Genomic DNA, 24468 nt, shown 5'->3' with positions numbered 1-24468 from the left:
ATCCTGGGGCACTATACTAGCTATCCTGGGGCACACTGGGCACTATATTAGCTATACTGGGGCACACTTGGCACTATACTAGCTATCCTGGGGCACTATATTAGCTATACTGGGGCACACTGGGCACTATATTAGCTATACTGGGACACACTTGGCACTATACTAGCTATCCTGGGGCACACTGGGCACTATACTAGCTATCCTGGGACACACTGGGCACTATACTGGGGCACATGGGGCACGGAAGAGAGCGGCTACGGGAATCTGTGACAGGAAGCGGCCGCCAGCTCATAAGGTAACAGGAGCGGCGGCCGCGGGGGGAGTGGGCTACACTGGGGCACTATACTAGCTATTCTGGGGCACTATACTAGCTATCCTGGGGAACACTGGGCACTATACTAGCTATCCTGGGGCAGTATACTAGCTATCCTGGGGCACACTGGGCACTATACTAGCTATACTGGGGCACATGGGGCACTATACTAGCTATCCTGGGGCACACTGGGCACTATATTAGCTATACTGGGACACACTTGGCACTATACTAGCTATCCTGGGGCACACTGGGCACTATACTAGCTATCCTGGGACACACTGGGCACTATACTGGGGCACATGGGGCACTATACTAGCTATACTGGGGCACATGGGGCACTATACTAGCTATACTGGGGCACACTGGGCACTATACTAGCTATCCTGGGGCACACTGGGCACTATACTAGCTATTCTGGGGCACTATACTAGCTATCCTGGGGCACACTGGGCACTATACTGGGGCACTATACTAGCTATCCTGGGGCACTATACTAGCTATCCTGGGGCACACTGGCCACTATATTAGCTATACTGGGGCACACTTGGCACTATACTAGCTATCCTGGGGCACTATATTAGCTATACTGGGGCACACTGGGCACTATACTAGCTATACTGGGGCACACTGGGCACTATACTCGCTATCCTGGGGCACTATACTAGCTATACTGGGGCACATTGGGGCACTATACTAGCTACACTGGGGCACATGGGGCACTATACTAGCTATGCTTGGGCACACTGGGCACTATACTAGCTATACTGGGGCACTATACTAGCTATCCTGGGGCACACTGGGCACTATACCAGTTATACTGGGGCACATGGGGCACTATACTAGCTATACTGGGGCACATGGGGCACTATATTAGCTATACTGGGGCACACTTGGCACTATACTAGCTATCCTGGGGCACACTGGGCACTATACTAGCTATCCTGGGGCACTATACTAGCTATTCTGGGGCACCCTGGGCACTATACTAGCTATACTGGGGCACATGGGGCACTATACTAGCTATCCTGGGGCACACTGGGCACTATACTCGCTATCCTGGGGCACTATACTAGCTACACTGGGGCACTATACTAGGTATCCTGGGGCACATGGGGCACTATACTAGCTATGCTTGGGCACACTGGGCACTATACTAGCTATACTGGGGCACTATACTAGCTATCCTGGGGCACACTGGGCACTATACCAGCTATACTTGGGCACTATACTAGCTATCCTGGGGAACACTGGGCACTATATTAGCTATACTGGGGCACAATTGGCACTATACTAGCTATCCTGGGGCACACTGGGCACTAAACTAGCTATACTGGGGCACACTGGGCACTATACTGGGACACGTGGGGCAGTATACTAGCTATACTGGGGCACTATATTAGCTATACTGGGGCACATGGGGCACTATATTAGCTATACTGGGGCACACTGGGCACTATACTAGCTATACTGGGGCACACTGGGCACTATACTAGCTATCCTGGGGCACACTGGGCACTATACTAGCTATCCTGGGGCACTATACTAGCTATCCTGGGGCACACTGGGCACTATACTGGGGCACTATACTAGCTATCCTGGGGCACTATACTAGCTATCCTGGGGCACACTGGGCACTATATTAGCTATACTGGGGCACACTTGGCACTATACTAGCTATCCTGGGGCACACTGGGCACTATACTCGCTATCCTGGGGCACTATACTAGCTATACTGGGGCACATTGGGGCACTATACTAGCTACACTGGGGCACATGGGACACTATACTAGCTATACTGGGGAACACTGGGGCACTATACTAGCTATACTGGGGCACTATACTAGCTATCCTGGGGCACACTGGGCACTATACCAGTTATACTGGGGCACATGGGGCACTATACTAGCTATCCTGGGGCACACTGGGCACTATACTAGCTATTCTGGGGCACTATACTAGCTATCCTGGGGCACACTGGGCACTATACTGGGGCACATGGGGCACTATACTAGCTATCCTGGGGCACACTGGGCACTATACCAGTTATACTGGGGCACATGGGGCACTATACTAGCTATCCTGGGGCACACTGGGCACTATACTAGCTATTCTGGGGCACACTGGGCACTATACTAGCTATCCTGGGGCACACTGGGCACTATACTAGCTATCCTGGGGCACACTGGGCACTATACTAGCTATTCTGGGGCACTATACTAGCTATCCTGGGGCACACTGGGCACTATACTAGCTATACTGGGGCACACTGGGCACTATACTAGCTATCCTGGGGCACACTGGGCACTATACTAGCTATTCTGGGGCACTATACTAGCTATCCTGGGGCACACTGGGCACTATACTAGCTATACTGGGGCACATGGGGCACTATACTAGCTATACTGGGGCACTATACTAGCTATCCTGGGGCACACTGGGCACTATACTAGCTATCCTGGGACACACTGGGCACTATACTGGGGCACATGGGGCACTATACTAGCTATACTGGGGCACATGGGGCACTATACTAGCTATCCTGGGGCACACTGGGCACTATACTAGCTATTCTGGGGCACTATACTAGCTATCCTGGGGCACACTGGGCACTATACTGGGGCACATGGGGCAATATACTAGCTATCCTGGGGCACTATACTAGCTATCCTGGGGCACACTGGGCACTATATTAGCTATACTGGGGCACACTTGGCACTATACTAGCTATCCTGGGGCACTATATTAGCTATACTGGGGCACACTGGGCACTATATTAGCTATACTGGGACACACTTGGCACTATACTAGCTATCCTGGGGCACACTGGGCACTATACTAGCTATCCTGGGACACACTGGGCACTATACTGGGGCACATGGGGCACGGAAGAGAGCGGCTACGGGAATCTGTGACAGGAAGCGGCCGCCAGCTCATAAGGTAACAGGAGCGGCGGCCGCGGGGGGAGTGGGCTACACTGGGGCACTATACTAGCTATCCTGGGGCACTATACTAGCTATCCTGGGGAACACTGGGCACTATACTAGCTATCCTGGGGCACACTGGGCACTATACTAGCTATACTGGGGCACTATACTAGCTATCCTGGGGCACACTGGGCACTATACTAGCTATACTGGGGCACATGGGGCACTATACTAGCTATCCTGGGGCACACTGGGCACTATATTAGCTATACTGGGACACACTTGGCACTATACTGGGGCACATGGGGCACTATACTAGCTATACTGGGGCACATGGGGCACTATACTAGCTATACTGGGGCACACTGGGCACTATACTAGCTATCCTGGGGCACACTGGGCACTATACTAGCTATTCTGGGGCACTATACTAGCTATCCTGGGGCACACTGGGCACTATACTGGGGCACTATACTAGCTATCCTGGGGCACTATACTAGCTATCCTGGGGCACACTGGGCACTATATTAGCTATACTGGGGCACACTTGGCACTATACTAGCTATCCTGGGGCACTATATTAGCTATACTGGGGCACACTGGGCACTATACTAGCTATACTGGGGCACACTGGGCACTATACTCGCTATCCTGGGGCACTATACTAGCTATACTGGGGCACATTGGGGCACTATACTAGCTACACTGGGGCACATGGGGCACTATACTAGCTATGCTTGGGCACACTGGGCACTATACTAGCTATACTGGGGCACTATACTAGCTATCCTGGGGCACACTGGGCACTATACCAGTTATACTGGGGCACATGGGGCACTATACTAGCTATACTGGGGCACATGGGGCACTATATTAGCTATACTGGGGCACACTTGGCACTATACTAGCTATCCTGGGGCACACTGGGCACTATACTAGCTATCCTGGGGCACTATACTAGCTATTCTGGGGCACCCTGGGCACTATACTAGCTATACTGGGGCACATGGGGCACTATACTAGCTATACTGGGGCACTATACTAGCTATCCTGGGGCACACTGGGCACTATACTAGCTATCCTGGGGCACTATACTAGCTATCCTGGGGCACACTGGGCACTATACTCGCTATCCTGGGGCACTATACTAGCTATACTGGGGAACATTGGGGCACTATACTAGGTATCCTGGGGCACATGGGGCACTATACTAGCTATGCTTGGGCACACTGGGCACTATACTAGCTATACTGGGGCACTATACTAGCTATCCTGGGGCACACTGGGCACTATACCAGCTATCCTTGGGCACATGGGGCACTATACTAGCTATACTGGGGCACACTGGGCACTATACTAGCTATCCTGGGGAACACTGGGCACTATATTAGCTATACAGGGGCACAATTGGCACTATACTAGCTATCCTGGGGCACACTGGGCACTAAACTAGCTATACTGGGGCACACTGGGCACTATACTGGGACACGTGGGGCAGTATACTAGCTATACTGGGGCACTATATTAGCTATACTGGGGCACACTTGGCACTATACTAGCTATCCTGGGGCACTATATTAGCTATACTGGGGCACACTGGGCACTATACTAGCTATACTGGGGCACACTGGGCACTATACTAGCTATCCTGGGGCACTATACTAGCTATCCTGGGGCACTATACTAGCTATCCTGGGGCACTATACTAGCTATGCTGGGACACACTGGGCACTATACTAGCTATCCTGGGGCACTATACTAGCTCTCCTGGGGCACATGGGGCACTATAGTAGCTATGCTTGGGCACATGGGGCACTATACTAGCTATACTGGGGCACTATACTAGCTATCCTGGGGCACACTGGGCACTATATTAGCTATACTGGGACACACTTGGCACTATACTAGCTATCCTGGGGCACACTGGGCACTATACTAGCTATCCTGGGACACACTGGGCACTATACTGGGGCACATGGGGCACTATACTAGCTATACTGGGGCACATGGGGCACTATACTAGCTATACTGGGGCACACTGGGCACTATACTAGCTATCCTGGGGCACACTGGGCACTATACTAGCTATTCTGGGGCACTATACTAGCTATCCTGGGGCACACTGGGCACTATACTGGGGCACTATACTAGCTATCCTGGGGCACTATACTAGCTATCCTGGGGCACACTGGGCACTATATTAGCTATACTGGGGCACACTTGGCACTATACTAGCTATCCTGGGGCACTATATTAGCTATACTGGGGCACACTGGGCACTATACTGGGGCACACTGGGCACTATACTCGCTATCCTGGGGCACTATACTAGCTATACTGGGGCACATTGGGGCACTATACTAGCTACACTGGGGCACATGGGACACTATACTAGCTATACTGGGGAACATTGGGGCACTATACTAGCTATCCTGGGGCACAATACTAGCTATGCTTGGGCACACTGGGCACTATACTAGCTATACTGGGGCACTATACTAGCTATCCTGGGGCACACTGGGCACTATACCAGTTATACTGGGGCACATGGGGCACTATACTAGCTATACTGGGGCACATGGGGCACTATACTAGCTATCCTGGGGCACACTGGGCACTATACTAGCTATCCTGGGGAACACTTGGCACTATATTAGCTATACTGGGGCACACTTGGCACTATACTAGCTATCCTGGGGCACACTGGGCACTATACTAGCTATCCTGGGGCACTATACTAGCTATTCTGGGGCACCCTGGGCACTATACTAGCTATACTGGGGCACATGGGGCACTATACTAGCTATACTGGGGCACATGGGGCACTATACTAGCTATACTGGGGCACACTGGGCACTATACTAGCTATCCTGGGGCACTATACTAGCTATCCTGGGGCACACTGGCCACTATATTAGCTATACTGGGGCACACTTGGCACTATACTAGCTATCCTGGGGCACTATATTAGCTATACTGGGGCACACTGGGCACTATACTAGCTATACTGGGGCACACTGGCCACTATACTCGCTATCCTGGGGCACTATACTAGCTACACTGGGGCACTATACTAGCTATACTGGGGAACATTGGGGCACTATACTAGGTATCCTGGGGCACATGGGGCACTATACTAGCTATGCTTGGGCACACTGGGCACTATACTAGCTATACTGGGGCACTATACTAGCTATCCTGGGGCACACTGGGCACTATACCAGCTATACTTGGGCACATGGGGCACTATACTAGCTATACTGGGACACACTGGGCACTATACTAGCTATCCTGGGGAACACTGGGCACTATATTAGCTATACTGGGGCACAATTGGCACTACACTAGCTATCCTGGGGCACACTGGGCACTAAACTAGCTATACTGGGGCACACTGGGCACTATACTGGGACACGTGGGGCAGTATACTAGCTATACTGGGGCACTATATTAGCTATACTGGGGCACACTTGGCACTATACTAGCTATCCTGGGGCACTATATTAGCTATACTGGGGCACACTGGGCACTATACTAGCTATACTGGGGCACACTGGGCACTATACTAGCTATACTGGGGCACACTGGGCACTATACTAGCTATCCTGGGGCACTATACTAGCTATCCTGGGGCACTATACTAGCTATGCTGGGACACACTGGGCACTATACTAGCTCTCCTGGGGCACATGGGGCACTATAGTAGCTATGCTTGGGCACACTGGGCACTATACTAGCTATACTGGGGCACTCACTGTATTAGCTATACTGGGTCACTATACTAGCTATACTGGGGCAACTATACTTGGCCACTTTGATACTAATTATACTGGGGCACTATACTAGCTGTACCGGGGTAACTAGACTCACTGTACTGGGGCAACTGTGCCTGCTGTGCCTCCGCGAAGTCCTTAAAACCCCCCCCCCCCCCCCCAGGGCCCCAGAGAAAATTTTGGACGGTTACCGGTCCCCGAGCCGAAAAAGTTGGGCACCCCTGACCTAGAGTGATGTTCATGTGAGAGAAACCTCCAAGAGTTGATGTGCAGGACTGTCTACCAGTAACCACCAAGGTTTTTCACAAGGAAGCCATGCCAAGTACTTAACCACTTGCCGACCGCACGCTTATACCGTGCGTCGGCAAAGTGGCAGCTGCAGGACCAGCGACGCAGTACTGCGTCGCCAGCTGCAGGCTGATTAATCAGGAAGCAGCCGCTCGCGCGAGCGGCTGCTTCCTGTCAACTCACGGCGGGGGGCTCCGTGAATAGCCTGCGGGCCGCCGATGGCGGCTCGCAGGCTAAATGTAAACACAAGCGGAAATAATCCGCTTTGTTTACATTGTACGGCGCTGCTGCGCAGCAGCGCCGTAAGGCAGATCGGCGATCCCCGGCCAATCAGCGGCCGGGGATCGCCGCCATGTGACAGGGGACGTCCTGTCACTGGCTGCACAGGACGGATAGCGTCCTGTGCAGCCCGGATCACCGGGGAGGGGACAGGTAGGAGAGGGAGGGGGGAATTTCGCTGCGGAGGGGGGCTTTGAGGTGCCCCCCCCGCAAAATGCCTGCAGGCAGGAGCGATCAGACCCCCCCTGCACATCATCCCCATAGGGGGGAAAAAAGGGGGGCGATCTGATCGCTCTGCGTGCCCGCTGATCTGTGCTGGGGGCTGCAGAGCCCACCCAGCACAGATCCCATCAAACAGCGCTGGTCCTTAAGGGGGGGTAAAGGGTGGGTCCTCAAGTGGTTAAAGAGAAGCTGTTAGGTATAAGGTCTCAGAGAAAAAAAACACATATATCAGTAGCTAAATATTGGCTGTACTTACATTACATATGCATTTCACTGTCCACGTTTGGATTTCACAGAATTTTTATATAGTATTTGCAGAGAATGATGCTCCTTATAGCTCATGGCAGGTTCCATGTTCCAAGTGACAACACTACTGTGCAGTGAATATTAATTATCCATGTGGCTAGGAACAATAGCGGACTCATGCATTATACTCTGCCCTGTGATTTTTCAGTGCTGTGAGCTGGACTGCATTACAAGCTGCTGTAACATGAGCCTGTAACTTCTCACTAGCAGCCGAGGGGAGGACCCAAGGTGGGGAGAAGCAGCCCCAGAATGCTTTGCAGTAGGTTATGCGGCCTCTCCTCCTTTTAAGAGCTTGGGAATAACAGCCTTGCTGTTCAGCACACATCAAAAGTAAGAGAGATTTTTAACTTCAGTATTGCCTTTTTGGCTTCCTTCTAAACTGTTTAACACAGGAGAATAAAGGTTTAAATTAGCTTTTGCAGTTGACAGTTACTCTTTAACCCTTTCTGGACCAGCACCCTCTGCCCCTTTAAGAACCAGAGGGTGCTGATCCAGCAAACCGCCGCTTCCGGACGAATCGTCGCAAGTTACCGTCGCTCCCGCCGGACACGCCGCTCTGTCCCCGCCGCAGGCTGCTCTCTCTGCCGTCGCTATGACGGCAGAGCGCTGTGCGCCGGTCAGGAGCCGCTTTCATTGGCTCCTGACCCTGTCACTCCATGTAAGCCAATGGGAACAGCTTACATGAATGACAGGGCCAGGAGCCAATGAAAACGGCTCCTGCCCGGCTCACAGTGCTCTGCCGTCATAGAGGCGGCAGGGCATCACATTGCGGCGGGGGCAGAGCGGACCGAGCGACGAGGACAGGCGCGCGCGGTCAATGGGACATAGAGCTTACGTCCGGTCATGACCGCAGCGCCCCCTGCCCGCCGTAGATTTATACTCGCTCGGTCCGCAGGTGGTTAAAGAGAGCAGATATGTTATATAGGTTTTGTTTGTTTTTAAATACGACACAATATAATATTTTTGTTCCCTCTTTGAATACGTTTTCTTTATCTACTTTTAGGACTTATTTGAAAAATTTAAAAAGTTCACTAACTGCTGTACTATAAAATATTCACAGATCTAACTCAGGTAATATAAAAGTGGCCACACAACAAAGTTTTTTTAAAATATCTGTTCAATTTAAGGCTCCCTGCACACTGCAAATCCGTTTTGCGATTCCGATTTTCAATTCCAACTTTCCCTGAATGCAATCAACAGAAAAACGGAGGAAAAAACGCAGCATGCAGTTACGATTAAAAATCGGAATCGGATGTAGAAAACAATTAAAAATCAGAATCGGAATCGCATGCAGTGTGCAGGGAGCCCAAGACGTGCAATAAATGTTTCTGACTGATTGTAATAAATATGACCAATGTACCACACGTTCAGTTTTCCCCCAATTATGATAAATGGAAACTATGAGAAAATTTCTAGGGTTTGTATATTAATAAATTGGCAAACTAACACAAACCATATAATCTTTAGAAAAATTGAAGAAAATTTTCCAGCATTCTGGATCGATAAAAATAGGATTTTTCAGTCGAATTAAAAAAAAAAAGCTTCGGATTTTTTCGGGAGATCCGATCATATTTATCGAATTGCCGTAAAATCGGATCATTTCATTGTATCCTGTGTGTGGCCACCTTTAATCAGAAGGCCAGAAGCCAAACCCTTTTCAAATCCTGCAAGCAGGAAGTATTGGATATAGGTGGGGGTCCCTCTATCAGTATCGTTTATTTTCAAGAACATAGTACTGTATGTCCTATCCTTACCTGAGGATCCCAGGAATTCAGAGCTGTAGGCGTCATGCTGTGATTCCTACACCCCGGCCCTCAGTATGCCTCATATACTAGTAGGCCACATGCCTCACTGCTCTGCTGTCATGGCTCAGTGTCACGCATGCTCCTGAGGAAAAAACACATACAGCTGGAAAAGTTGAAATGGAAAAAAAAACATTTAATGCACATTGATGATGTTTTGTATAAATGAATACATATACAGTATATATTCAGTGTATCAGCCAAGTCAGAAAACAGCAATATCAATAAACAAAAATAGTAAACCTCATGTCCCTTCCATTATAGAGCCCCCAGTTTATTTTGGTGCCCTGTTATAGTGTTCTGCATTAGTTTCCCTATTACAGTATAGTGTCATTACAGACATCTTTGTTTCAGTGTTTTCCATGATAACCCTATGCCCATTATAATAATCGCAAGTTAGTGTCCTCTGTTTAAAAGTGCCCTTCACTATTCACTTGCAGGGGCCTCTGCTGTAGTTGCTATCTCATATTACTCCTCACATATAGTGGCCCCCCAAATAGTGGTTTTCTATAGAGCCCTGTACCCTGAAGAGCTGGGGCAGATCTTGTGTTTTGCCCATGTGACAGGGAGATGTGGATGCTGGGAAAATGGGGGGGCTAACCGTACGGTTCTGATCCGGATCCGATCCGGATCCGGTCAGGTTGCATCAGGTGTTCATCAGGATGCGATCCGGATCCGTTTGGCAAAAGTAACGTAAAAAAAAAAAAATGTTGGGGTCTGGGAGGTCAGCAGAAGGGGGACCTGTGGAATCAGGCCCTCTGCTGTTTAGCACTCACCTCCACCTGCGACATGCTGCCAACATCTCCGGATCCGGATCCAGCTGTGCTGCTCCACTCCAAAATGCTTGCCCATGTGTCCCCATCCAATATCGCCGCAACAATCCGCATAGGAAGTGGGGTAGAACATCCGGATTTCTCAGCCAGTGTGTTGTGCGCTCTCTGGTTCCCATTGGTTTGTATTGGCCGGATGGTGCAGTCCGGCTCCGCCCCGGATACGGCTGCCGGAGGAGCCGGATCAAAAAATAGCGCATGTTGGAACGGAGGACGGAGTCCGGATCCGGCCCGGATCCGGCTCCGGTCCGGCAGAACGGACGCATGTGAACGGACGCATAGGCTTTCATTGCTATGCCGTGCGTCCGTTCCGTCCGTTCTGCAAGCGGTGCGGCTCCGGCACGGCGATTCCGGACGGCCACCGCTAATGTGAACCGGGCCTAAGAAACAAATTGAGGATTCACTGGAATGGGGAGCTATGTAGGTGAAATTCTGGCACCCCCAAGCCGATTAACAAACCAGGTGCCCCAGGTAATAGTCTAATTTGCCTAGTCCTAGAAATGTCCGACAGATAGAAATTTCATTGTGGCTTTTGGTGTATAACCTCCACTGTGTACCAAATGTCTAACAAGACTGGACAAATATGCAATGCTGTAACTTTACGTCATCCATTAGCTGTCACTGCCCCCTCTTCCCCTTCCTCCCATCGCCTACTTTCCCTCCCCCACTCCTTTATTATTGCTTTGGTTTATAACTTGAAGCTATAGATAAAGAAAATATGCCTGTTCACCAATGTAGGCCTTCAGGTCAGATATCTGTTAATCTGCTGTGCATATATAATGTTGTGTTATGACTCATAACACAACATTATATATGACCCTTGTAACATTCTCTTCCTTTTCTAACACTTTATTTTATTCAAGGACACTTCCTGTGTCTAATTATATTATCCTTTACATGGAGCCTGTGACGACACGCAGTGCACAAAACAGTTGTTAGGTAGTCCGTTCTGCACCTGTGTTTTTAAATGGTAGCAGGCAGGGATGTCCTCTTTTCCTTTATCTGTATTAGCATTCCAACCTGTACTCCCACATAATATATATATATATCACGGGGGTCAGTAACAGGGTACACGCCTACTGTAAATCTGCTCGTTTGCAAATGATGTTTGGTCCCACTATTCAATTTCACATCCCTTCCAAATTGTATACACTAAACTTACAACAAAAATATCAGTGTCAATCTCTCAGTCAAATGTTTCATACACCAGTCTACCTACCTGCACTTCTTACATCAGTCCACCTACCTACCTTCTGCCACTGAAGGTGCCTGCTCCTGACGCCGTCCCGCCGAGCAGCGATCGGTTAATGGGAAAATGTGTTCCCAAAGCCGATCGAAGTGCCTGTAACAATGATCACAGATGGCTGTGGTCATTCACAAAGTAAAAACACACATACAGTACACAGGATAGTGTGGGGACAAAAAAAAAAAACATGTAAAATACATCATACATTACAAAGGAAATTCCCTTTTGGGAAATTAACCTGTGGTAGGGAAGTGGTTAAAGTGAACCCAAGGTGAGGGTGATATGGAGGCTGCCATAATTATTTATTTTCAGACAATACTAGTTGCCTTGCAGCCCTACTGATTTGGCTGCAGTAGTGCCTGCATTACACCAGACATAAACATGCAGCTAATCTTGTCAGATCTGACAATAATGTCAGAAACACCAGATTTGCTGCATGCTTGTTCAGGGGTCTATGGCTAAAAGGATTAGAGGCAGAGGGTCAGCAGGATAGCCAGGCAACTGCGTGCACCAGCACCGTGCGGGCAGCACGGTGGCGTAGTGGTTAGCTCTCTCGCCTTGCAGCTCTGGGTCCCTGGTTCGAATCCCAGCCAGGGCACTATATGCAAAGAGTTTGTATGTTCTCTCCGTGTCTGCGTGGGTTTCCTCCGGGCACTCCGGTTTCCTCCCACATTCCAAAAACATACAGATAAGTTAATTGGCTCCCTCTAAAATTGGCCCTAGACTACAGTACTTACACTTCATAATATAGACATATGGCAATGGTAGAGATTAGATTGTGAGCTCCTTTGAGGGACAGTTAGTGACAAGATAATAAATATATATATATATATATATATATATATATATATATATATATATATATATATATATATATATATATATATATATATATACACACATATATATATATATATATATATATATATATATATACATATATACATATATATACATATATATATATATATATACACACACATACTGTACAGCGCTGCGTAATATGTCGGCACTATATAAATACTAAATAATAATAAAAAAATAATAACTGGTATTGCTTAAAAGGATATAAATATGGCAGCCTCCATATCACTCACCTCAGGTTCACTTTAACCCATGTACCTTATTCCCTACAAACTACTGCTATCAATGTTCTAATGAAGCTACTTTCAGGCGTCTAAGCAATGAACAGCACAAAGTATGCACAATAAATACCAACATGCACAAGCCACACATTATAGAAGCTACATTTATTTGAACACCAGCTGACATTATCCAGTCAAAGGGAATGAAATGTTTCCCGTGTCATCTGACAAAGTGCAGACTACCATATGTTGTTACACTGCAGAGTATATAACAGGAGTGTCACTGGAATGCCTTGTGCTTCAGAGGGAAGGAGAGGCCAGTCACAGCAGCAACTGCTCAGTGCACTGGATGATTGTATCTTTTCATATGTGACCCAAGATTTGACACCACGGACACAATTCTGCTAACTCCAAAATGGAGTATTATTTACTATAGACTGAGTAACCAAGTAGCTCGGGGTGACCCAAACCACTAGGAATGTATAGGGGGCTAAAAGAGACCGAAAAGCCCTCCTACCAATAAGCAATGCTTGGGGTGATTTGCCTTCTTAAAACCAGGGACGGACCTAGACCAAATTGCACCTGGGGCAGGGTCAGGTTTTGGCGCCTAAACTGCCATTCCCATCCAGTTTTGGTGCCTAAAGGTCAGGTTTTGGTGCCTAAACTGCCATTCCTCATCCAGTTTTGGCACCTAAAGGTCAGGTTTTGGTGCCTAAAGGTCAGGTTTTGGCGCCTAAACTGCCTTTCCCTATCCAGTTTTGGCACCTTTTTAAGAATTCAACAAACTGCGCCTGGGGCAAGAGACCCGCTCGCCCCCCCCCCCCCCCCCCCCCCCCCTAGATCCATTGCTGCTTAAAACAGAAGGAAATTTGCAATAATGCAGAACAAACAGAACAGCCCGTGCACCGCTTCTCAACTCGCATAGACTTATTTCCATCAGCAGGCATTTACACACATATTTTCCGACTTGACAGCAAGCACAATGTAAGTGGTTAGATCTGACCTGTTCCAGATTCCGTTGCAGGACGGATGCGGGGGTGTGACCAGGGGATGTGGGGACAGCGCAACAGCCGTTTCGCGCCGGTGTGGCGCTTGTTCACGTGCTAGAGTCCCATGGCCCTGGGACTCTAGCACGTGAACAAGCGCCACACCGGCGCGAAACGGCTGTTGCGCTGTCCCCACATCCCCTGGTCACACCCCCGCATCCGTCCTGCAACGGAATCTGGAACAGGTCAGATCTAACCACTTACATTGTGCTTGCTGTCAAGTCGGAAAATATGTGTGTAAATGCCTGCTGATGGAAATAAAAGTCTATGCGAGTTGAGAAGCGGTGCACGGGCTGTTCTGTTTGTTCTGCATTGACATTGTGTTTTTCCTGCCCGGATGCACGCTTCTTCTACGCATGCCAGTGTATCAAGCAGAGTGAAGTGGAACAGGACGGGGTACACTATCTAAGGTGCAGCTGACCTTATCACCCCCTCATCCCTGAGTGCCGGACGTAACCATTTTTTTTTTTGTACAAATTTGCAATAATTCAGCTTTAAGTGCACATCTGTGGTTACCCACAATGCACCGCTACCGAATATGAAAATTATCTATTTTCACCCCAGCAAGCCAGGCCGGCATCTAGATCCGCTGGTGTCTAGCAAGCCTATAGCTTTAAATTTTACACAGCCACATCAACCCCACATGTAGACAGCCTGTTTTGGACTTTTGGTCCTCAAACAATTACTACAGACTGGGATGGTCAACGAAAAGCTAATGATTATCAGTTCATATTAATTGTATGCACAGAAACAGAACATTCTTACCACATCCCTGTGATCTCACCACCGGGAGACTTGGGCTCAGGATACAGCCGGTATGGCTTATCCTGCTACTGCACAAGTTCCCGGCGACATTAATTACTATTCCCCATCCAGGTCCACATGGATAGTGGGGAATAATGTAATTCGGCTTCCAGCTATTGCTGGAGCCCGAATTACGGTGTTTTAAGCGCAACTTCAGCTCAGTCTTCTGATGGCACTGAAGTTACTCGCTGTGCGCCGCTATAGCCGTAATTCCTATTTCTGTCTATGGCTGCGCCCAAATCTCAAAAATTCAACAATAAAACTGTAGATGCTCTAACAAGCTTTAAATATCAAAATGAATTTTAATTGCAATCTAGACATGCAAAAATGTACACGAACCCAGAGAGGAGCCACAAGTATCCCCCAAGTATCAATCTCGGTTTATGATAAAGTGCTCTATCCAAAAATACACCTGTACATTTCTCACCTACAGATACAACTACACGCGACCAAAATACACAGATTAAGAATAGGTGGCAAAATGGAATTGGACTTATCCAGCAGGTGGCAGAAACTTCTCCATGGGTACTGATAGTCACTGAACACAAACCTAAATCATAATGACAAATCTCAGTTCAGAATTCAGCTCCACTAGACTGGTGAGCAAGTCATTTTCAATTGGGAATCTCCATTCAGCCTAGTCAGCATGTGTATAGCAGCCCCCAACCGCTGCCCAGCCAGCACATCGGCTTATAGCTCTGCTCTCGCCACGCGGCATGTGACGTCACACCGGCTCTGCTCTGTCATCCCTTCGCTCACATTGCAACAGAATGCGTAGTTAGCATGTAAGCTAACTATGCATCTGTACAGTGTTGACCGAACAATGTCGCCCAAGGGATCGGATCCTGACCCCCATCGGGCAACATCAATCAAAAGTGTGTCTGTTGAAAGACTACTGTTTCCTCAACTTAGCCAAAAAGTTGCCCCTCAGTAAGCAGACAAAACCAAGCCATAGTCTCTCTGCCTGCCATCTCCAGTACAACCCCCTGCACCCCCCCCCCCCCCCCCACTCAATCAAGCCCTTTTCACAACATCTCCACTGCTATCCACAGCACGTGCATCCGCATTGTCCCTCAAGCCTGTTGCCTAGGTGTGCCCCTTAAACTCGGCTCTCTAATTTGCATCGCCTCCCCCCCCCCCCACCCCGCTCCAAGCAATACATCTCCAGGTCCAACCACTTCCATCTCCACAATTTGTCCCTGCTTCACCCCCAAAACTCCTGGTCCATGCTCTGGTCATCTCTTGTCCAGACTACTGCATTGACCTCCTTTCTGGACTTCCTGAGGCCAGACTCCGACCTCTGCTCAGTAATTTAAAGGGATCCTGAGTGGAGAGGCTTATGTGGGATGCCTTATTTCCTCTTACACAATACCAGTTGACTTGCAGTCCTGATGATCTTTCTGGCATTAGTAGTGTCTGAATCACACACCGAAACAAAGATATGGGTAATTTAGTCAGAAACATTTGATCTGCTTGCTTGTTCAGGGCCTGTAACTCAAAGTATTAGAGGCTAAGAATCAGCAGGACAGCCAGGCAATGTGCATTGTTACAGGGAAATAAATATGTCCATATTCCTCTCCCCTCAAGTTCTCTTAAAGAGAATCTGTATTGTTAAAATCGCACAAAAGTAAGCAAACCAGTGCGTTAGGGGACATCTCCTATTACCCTCTGTCACAATTTCGCCGCTCCTCGACGCATTAAAAGTGGTTAAAAACAGTTTTAAAAAGTTTGTTTATAAACAAACAAAATGGCCACCAAAACAGGAAGTAGGTTGATGTACAGTATGTCCACACATAGAAAATACATCCATACACAAGCAGGCTGTATACAGCCTTCCTTTTGAATCTCAAGAGATCATTTGTGTGTTTCTTTCCCCCTTCTGCTCTCATGCACTGAAGTTTCAGGCTGCTCTTTTTTCTCCTGCAAACAGCTTTGCCCTTGTCTGTAATTCTTCAGTATGTGAAAGCCCAGCCAGCTCAGAGGACGATTTATCCAGCTTGTAAAAGATAAGAGAGAAGAGAGAAGCTGCTCTAATCTAAATAATACACAGGCAGTGTGCATAGAGGGGCCTGGAAGGGGGAATTCATAGCAGAACCACAACACTGAAGAACTTGGCAGCCTTCCAGACACAGGCTGACAAGTCTGACAAGGGAAAGATACATTGATTTATTACAGAGACTGTGATAGCAGAAAGTGCTGCAGTTAGCCAGAACACATTAGAATAGCTTTTGGAACTTGTAGGATGATAAAAAACAGGATGCAATTTTTGTTACGGAGTCTCTTTAAGAAAAAAAAAGGCCTTAGAGTCTAAGGTCTAAAAAGAGCCTACCACTTAAAAAGAGGCCTACCACCTAAAAAGAGCACTATGAAAATGCTTGAGTCCACAGCCTAAATATGGCTATGTTCTGAAGGAGTGGGATTTACTACCATTTAGCAGTATCTGGTATAGTAAATGGAGTAGCAAAGAAGAAGGAATGCTGCATTGCAATGCTGAAATGTAGAGGTGCATGAATTAATGACGGGAAGGGAAGTTCCTGCCCTGGAGAATGTCATATGTTAGGACAGGACTGAGGCCATATTGTGCATGGAGCTTGTTATGTAAGACAGCTTGTACAGGGAGTCTGCCTTGAATCCTTCACCCGTGTGAGAACAGAACAAGGGAGAGATATCCTGAGAAACCTTCTTCATGTTTTGGGAACTAGACAGGACTGTGGATTTATGAGCACAACTTGAAGCAGACACTCTCTGTATTAGCATTTCTAGCACATGTCAAGGAAGGAATATGGTTTATCCACAATGAGAAATATGAAAATACTTCATGTTTGCTAGTGGAACCTCACTAATGTTAAACACTGGCCTGTGTTGGTGCACATCATCATGGCTATTTACAGCAGCTTATTAATAGAAGCAAGATAGTCTGGTTCAGCACTCACTCTGCACAGTCCAGTCAGAAAGCATTAAGACCGGTTTAGTTTTAGTAGGTTTTGCTCTATGCTGCATAACTGATCCCACCCAATGACACTGAATGGGCCAGCACTGTGTCACAGGTAAAATACATGCAGCAGTGTTTTCTGAGATTGTATATAATGCAAATGAGGCTTTTCTCAATACTTCAAGGGCTTTCAGCAGTGATTATAGCCTGAAGTCTTCTCAGGTATAAAGCAACACGCTTCACAAATTTGGATTTGGGATAGTCTGCCATATTTCTCTGCAGAACCTTTCAAGCTGTGTCAGGCTACATGGAGATTGTCAGTGGACAGCTGTGATCTGCAGAGGTGTTCATTGGATTGAAGTCCACATACCTTAAGGGTGCATATACACATTCAATTTTCATTGACCAATAATTGGCCAATTTTACCACTTTAATATACGAGGGCCAACGGAATTTGAATGCTATGAACAGATTAGATAGGTAAGCCCTCATACTACATAGGAGTGGTAAAACTGGCCAGTTATTGGCCAATCAAAACTAGATGTGTATATGCATCATTTCACTTCACACTATGGAAAATGGGTGTAGCCTGTGGCAAACTGTACCTAGCAAACCAAAACACTGTCTGCTATAATCTAAATTGGGTTCCCATATGTGGGGATGAATAGGAAATTGCAGATATGCATCCAGCTTTAGTAGGATAAAAACTAAATCTATGCACTTTGGTTAACAGGTCTCATTCAGACCTGTCATATATCGCTGACAACAAAGTATTTCATATTTCATCTCAATTAGGCTTTTATTCTATACTAGTGACCTTAGCCCATTTAAAAACAGGCTAGGTCCTTCACCGCTGCCATCGCGCGTGCACACGTCCGCCTGGCCAGCCGCCCCCTGGCTGTCCTGCTCCCTGTCAAAAGGGTGTCCCTGCAGCACATGCGCAGTAGCGCAAACGCAGGGACACACACACAGGATGCAGAGACACAGGGGTTTTATTATAGAGGATGTATTAGAAACCCATAAATCACTTGTCTGCTCACTAATACAGCTAAACCCTAATACACACGATACCATTTTGCATCAGATCGACGGGTGATCTGATAATAAGTTGCATCGTGGGTGGACGTCCAAATTGGTCCCGATCAATTCTGCGTTGATAACGACCCAAAATCGATTGAGTGATAATTGTGATCCGATTGGACATAAATTATCGTATCGATACGTCGACTGCATGGAAAATTGTACTGTGTGGATGTAGCTTTAGATAACATCTTTGGCATACATTCATAAAATAAAAAGTCTATTGCATTATGCAAAGTAATGATTTTGGAACAACCAACCAATATCCATGTGTATTAATCATATTAATGTGGCTCAGATCAGGGCAATGTGCACATCTCCAGAGCAAAGGCACTCTCTGTACACACACATTCCTAATGAATCTCTACTTGCTGCAGTCAATAAATCTAGTTTATGTAGAAATCATCCTATTTTCACCTGAAGAACATTGCAAAAATCAAGCACCTCATACCCCCAGAAGATCTGCCAATCTTAGTCCACGCCTTCATCACATCCCGACTGGACTACTGCAATGCTCTCTACACTGGCCTTCCAAAAAAGGTCTTGTACCGCCTACAGCTGATACAGAATACTGCTGCCAGACTGATAACCAACCAACCCCGTCACTGCCACATAATGCCAGTCCTGCATTCCCTTCACTGGCTACCTATAGAATGGAGGGTCCTATTCAAGATCGGCCTACTGACATTTAAATCCCTGAATAATCTAGGCCCTGGATACTTGAAAGATATGTTACAGCTGCGTAGCAATCCCCGCATTCTCAGATCCACAGGTTCTAATAATCTAGTCATACCCAGAGTCCACTTGGAAACTTTTGGTCCCAGAGCCTTCTGTCATGCTGCCCCTATGTTTTGGAACTCCTTACCTCAACAGATCAGGACAGCCCCATCCCTGGATGTGTTTAAATCCAGACTGAAAACCCACCTGTTCAGTCTGGCATTTGCAGAAATATAACTTTTGTTGTGTGAATACTTCATCCTACTAACTACTGAATTTGAGAGAGCCTAAGCGCTTTGAGTCCTATGGGAGAAAAGCGCTATAGAAATGTTATTGTATTGTATTGTATTGTATTGTATGTAAGAATATCTCAAAGATGTTCATACTAATCCTCGGCATCCTGTTACTGCCATTTTATGTCACAGTATGTAAGAAGAAATGACCACAGAAATGTGTGTACATCATGTGATTATTATTTCATGGTTACATTGCATAATAATATAGGCTACATAACTCTTGGATCTCTGTATAAAAGCAGTTTTACTGAAATAACACTCGTGTTTCTTCAGCGTAATCCAAGAATTAAATTATAAAGTGAAATTCTACGTTAAAGCCCATCTAAAAATAAAAGGCAGTGGATCAACAGGACAGCCAGGCAACTGGTATTGTTTAACATGGCAGCCTCCCTCAATATGCATACATTGAAAAAAGTGCAGGAAAGTGGTAATGTTACCAATATTCTACTACAAATATCAGTAATATTTACCGATTTTTTACTATGACCTCAACTCTCCCTACTCTAACCCTAGGCCAGGTTCAGATTAGAGATTGGTGGCAGCTGCCAAAAACAGGCCTTCAGGAATTACTGCATTAATAGGCGGTAATCCCCTTCTGGCCAATATCCAAACAGGAAGTGACGATTGCTTGCACTCATTTCCATTTTTCAAAATATGGAAGTGCACTGAAGCATATTGTAAAAATACGCTTCCGCACATGAGCGCCTATATCGCTGCCGCCAACATTTAAAAACCGTTGCCATGACTTAAGACGACTTTTGGTCCTATGTAAATTTACCGCACTGCCCCAGTGTGGAAAGGCCCTCAACCCCCCTTGGTGGTGCCTCAGCCTTCACTACCCCATGGTGGTGCCTAACCCTTAACCCCACCCATGGTGGTGCCTAATCTCTGCAGCTACAAATAGGGGCTACAAATTGTAGTAGCGCTACTTAGAAAATATCAGCTACAAATAGCAGCAACACATTGGAAATAGCAACTACAAATTGTAGCCAATATTACAGCGGACGCCGATACTGTCTGAGCCAAGATTCCTGTTTAACCGCTACAATCTATGGTGGAGAAAGCCGCGCCCTTTTCAACTTGTGGTCTTTTCAAATGATCCTCTCCATATCCCTCTCAGTTCAGGTGTCCTTTAACATCAATGTAGATCTGAATATTAGTGATTAGGGATTAGTTTATTAGTAATAATTAGTCAAGGATGGTGTGACAAGAGGACTAATTTTTGATAGGCATTTTATGTTGTTGTATGAAATAAGATCATAGAATTGTATTGTAAGCTCAGGCTCTCTTCTGCTTGCAGCACGTTAGGTGAATAGGTTAAGAGGGAAGGCGCCATTAAGTTTGCATAAAGAGGAAGGTATTACATGCTAGCTCTGTGCCCCTGATGAGTCCTGATGGAAGAAAAGCATTGTGCAGAGCTTAGTACATAATGTGGAGTCAAACTCATATGTGGCAGAGTGTGGTAGTTGGACCCGGAGCTGAACGGTGAGCACTGAACCGGAGTGGCCCAGAGATCTGGAGGGGTGCCCGAATCCCCTTAAATCACTGATTGACCTTCCTGTTGAGAGTCGGAGAATAGCGGTGAGTGGTGGTATCTGAGGGGGGGAGAACACCTGAGGTGAAAGGTGGAGAATCGTTGTGTTTGATGAAATCTGTGTAGACAGAGCAGCTAGAAGGCCAGTTTTACACTGGAAGCACTGTTGATAGAAAATTGCATCTAGCACACAGAGTGATAAGTATATTTTCATTGAATAGATGGGTGGAAAATCTTAGCTGGATGCGGACTAAAAAGTAAAAGTAATGTTTAAAAACATTACAAGACAGCTTAAATAGCAATCATGTTTTAAAACGAGAGATAAATACCTTTAGAAACGATCAACCAACGATGAATCAGCAGATAATCTTTGAGAATATGACATCCTTTCAACAAGGTGTGTATGAGATCGTCAGATATTTAACGCGGACCTGAACTCAGAACTTCCTCTCTGCTCAAAAAGATGTGTGACAGCATAATAACCTTTAAAGAAAAACATTTCTTTATTACAGTGGATATAAATCCTGCAATAAATCTGCAGCATGTCTACTTCCTGCTTTCATAGAAGCAGATGTTTTGTTAACATCCTGTATTTACCAATTAGCTGCTCTGCTGTGGCAGAGGAGATTCCTGAGCTAACACAGCTGAGATATCAAGTTACAAGAGCTGATTAGTCACAGATGAGGGGGAGTTAGGCAGGCTAAACGCAAATACATACAGGGTGCATTTCTCGGTTTTCCTTCTGTCCTGTGTAAGAGTTCAGGTCCAGTTTAACCTTTGTGTGCACAGCGCAAGCATGAAGGAGGAAGTAAAAGGACTACCAATGCATTTCTTGGGCCTTTTGTATGAACTGATCATTTGCACACGTACAGCTTTGTTAGAACGATCTTTCCTTCAAACCTTCCATAAGAAAGGGATTCCTCATTTTCCAAAGATTTACCGTATATCTGACGACGTGTACACAGCTTTACGGTTTTCTGTGAGAATTCATTGCATTGCCACAACAAACATACTAATATTAAATTGTAAAAAAAAAAAAAATTAAAGTAGCAGAGGTTTCTTAATGCAACATCCATCTTGATACATGCAGATCCGGAAGGCCTGTGAAATCTGCAATGGGAATGAACATTTGTTCTGCACTGCTGCCACCTCCTGGTTTTGTTAATGAAAGAAAAACTAATGCAAATATGCCTTGGCTCTTCATTCTGCAGCAAAAAACCTGAGCCATTCAAAATTACCACTATTGAGAAGTGTACATCACAGTGATGCATCAATAAGAGGATACCATCTAATGTGCTTTCACACTATGCCCACTAAGTAAGTCAGTGTACACATTGTCTATACAACTGAATCTACTAATGTGAGCCTGTGTATGCGTGTGCTTTCAAGGTAATAAACTGCAGATATACATAACCATTAATGGGTAACAGTAAAAGCCCTACAAAGCCTTCTGTTTAACACATACAATATTTGAGCAATATGTATTGTCAGTAGCTTGTGTACACACCTGCTTACCAATTGCGTGTGTAAATGTAGAGATGGATGTGTTTGCACACACGTATTGGGAAAGGGGGATAAAAGGGAAATTTACTCAGATGTTTTTTTTTACTCTTCCCTTGTCACAAGGGACTGTTATAGCCTTAAAGTGGACCCAAATTAAAAATACAAGATTTCAGAAATAAAATCTATTTTCTAAATTATAATAATAATAATAATAATAATAATAATAATAATAAATAGCAGCCTTTTTTTCAGCTGCATGATGACAAATATAAAATATTTTACATTTATTGGAGGAACCCCTACCTTCTTTTCATATTGCCGGGACAGAATCCAGCAAACTGGTGGAGTAGGAGGTATCTGGCAAAGCAGGAATTGCTACATTTCTCTTCCTTCCCACCCACTGTGTTCTTTTCCATGTTATTCATGTCAATCTATGCATCCTCACCTCCCCTATGCTCAGATACTGCCTTAAAGCGGACCCAAACCAAACATTTTTTTAATTCAAAATATTTGGTTGCACCACTCTGACACATACAAAGATAAATAAATACTCCTTCAAGCCTATGAGCATTTCAATGCATGCTTTTCACCCTTCTCTTTTCATAACTAGGGTTATACAGGTGGCAGCCATTACTTCTGAGCTTAGTAGGAGGTTTTAGTTCATGGGTGTGTTTGTCATCAGCTACCCTCCCTCATAGGGGCGTCGTCCATGTGAAATCTCACACAAGTCAAGATCACCTCCCCTGTGACATCATCAGTAGCAGCCTGTATTTTGCTTTTGTTTTTTTTCTTCATCTCCTCCACCAGTCTGCCGGATTCTGTCGCGGCAATATGAAAGGAAGGGAGGGGTTCCTACAATAAATGTAAAATATTTTATATTTGTCATCAGGCAGCTGAAAAAGGCTGCTATTTATCATTTAATTTAGAAAATAGATTTTATTTTTGAAATCTTGTATTTTTAATTTGAGTCCACTTTAAGGTTCCTGACAATGTTGGGATATCAGCTGTGTCGCTTTTGATACAGCAATAACTTTTTATTACCTATACCATCAAAGTGATACATATATTTTTTTTTCAGGACAGTCTGGGCTTTCTTTGGGTAATATTTTTTTTTCAAGTATTAATTAATTTCACAGGTAATATATCAGGGAAAATTAGCCATAAATGCAAAAAAATTACAAATTTTTTCATGTTTCCCCCTTCCTAACTTTTACACAATAAGTGCCACAGTTTTAAAACACCTCAAAATACTTTATTTGGCTCGTGCCAGTTGAAACAATACCATACATGCCATATTTCATCACTAGTTGGGCATGCAGCGCACCATTGTCGCCAGCCTATGCATCTGTAGCGATTGCATGCAATCGCTAAGGCACACAGTTTTGGGACTAAAGTACTGTATAAATGAATTGCTAGGCAACATTTCAATGCATCTATACAGCCTTGAGTCGCCGAGTTGTCGCCATAGTGATCGCATCCTATCGC

At 46.0% G+C, this 24468-nt stretch overlaps 1 protein-coding gene across 5 annotated transcripts in view; it reads right to left on the bottom strand.

Annotated features, from left to right (window-relative positions):
* The window catches only part of KICS2 (KICSTOR subunit 2), a 68736-nt gene that overhangs the window by 23567 nt on the left and 20701 nt on the right, over window positions 1–24468 (bottom strand). For 4 of the 5 annotated variants that reach the window (XR_011030444.1, XR_011030443.1, XR_011030445.1 and 1 more), the window contains exons 4-5: window positions 21810–21963; window positions 9863–9995 (exon numbers count right to left, since the gene is read on the bottom strand). The gene's annotated coding sequence lies outside the window, so the exon portion shown is untranslated. Of the gene's footprint in view, window positions 1–9862; window positions 9996–12007; window positions 12083–21809; window positions 21964–24468 lie in introns of those variants that run through there. The other variant, XR_011030447.1, reaches the window with a different exon arrangement.

This window comes from Hyperolius riggenbachi, chromosome 3, assembly GCF_040937935.1.
Source record: "Hyperolius riggenbachi isolate aHypRig1 chromosome 3, aHypRig1.pri, whole genome shotgun sequence".
Lineage (NCBI taxonomy): Eukaryota > Metazoa > Chordata > Amphibia > Anura > Hyperoliidae > Hyperolius > Hyperolius riggenbachi.
Note: the sequence above shows the minus strand (reverse complement) of the source record. Positions and strands in the feature narration are given on the sequence as shown.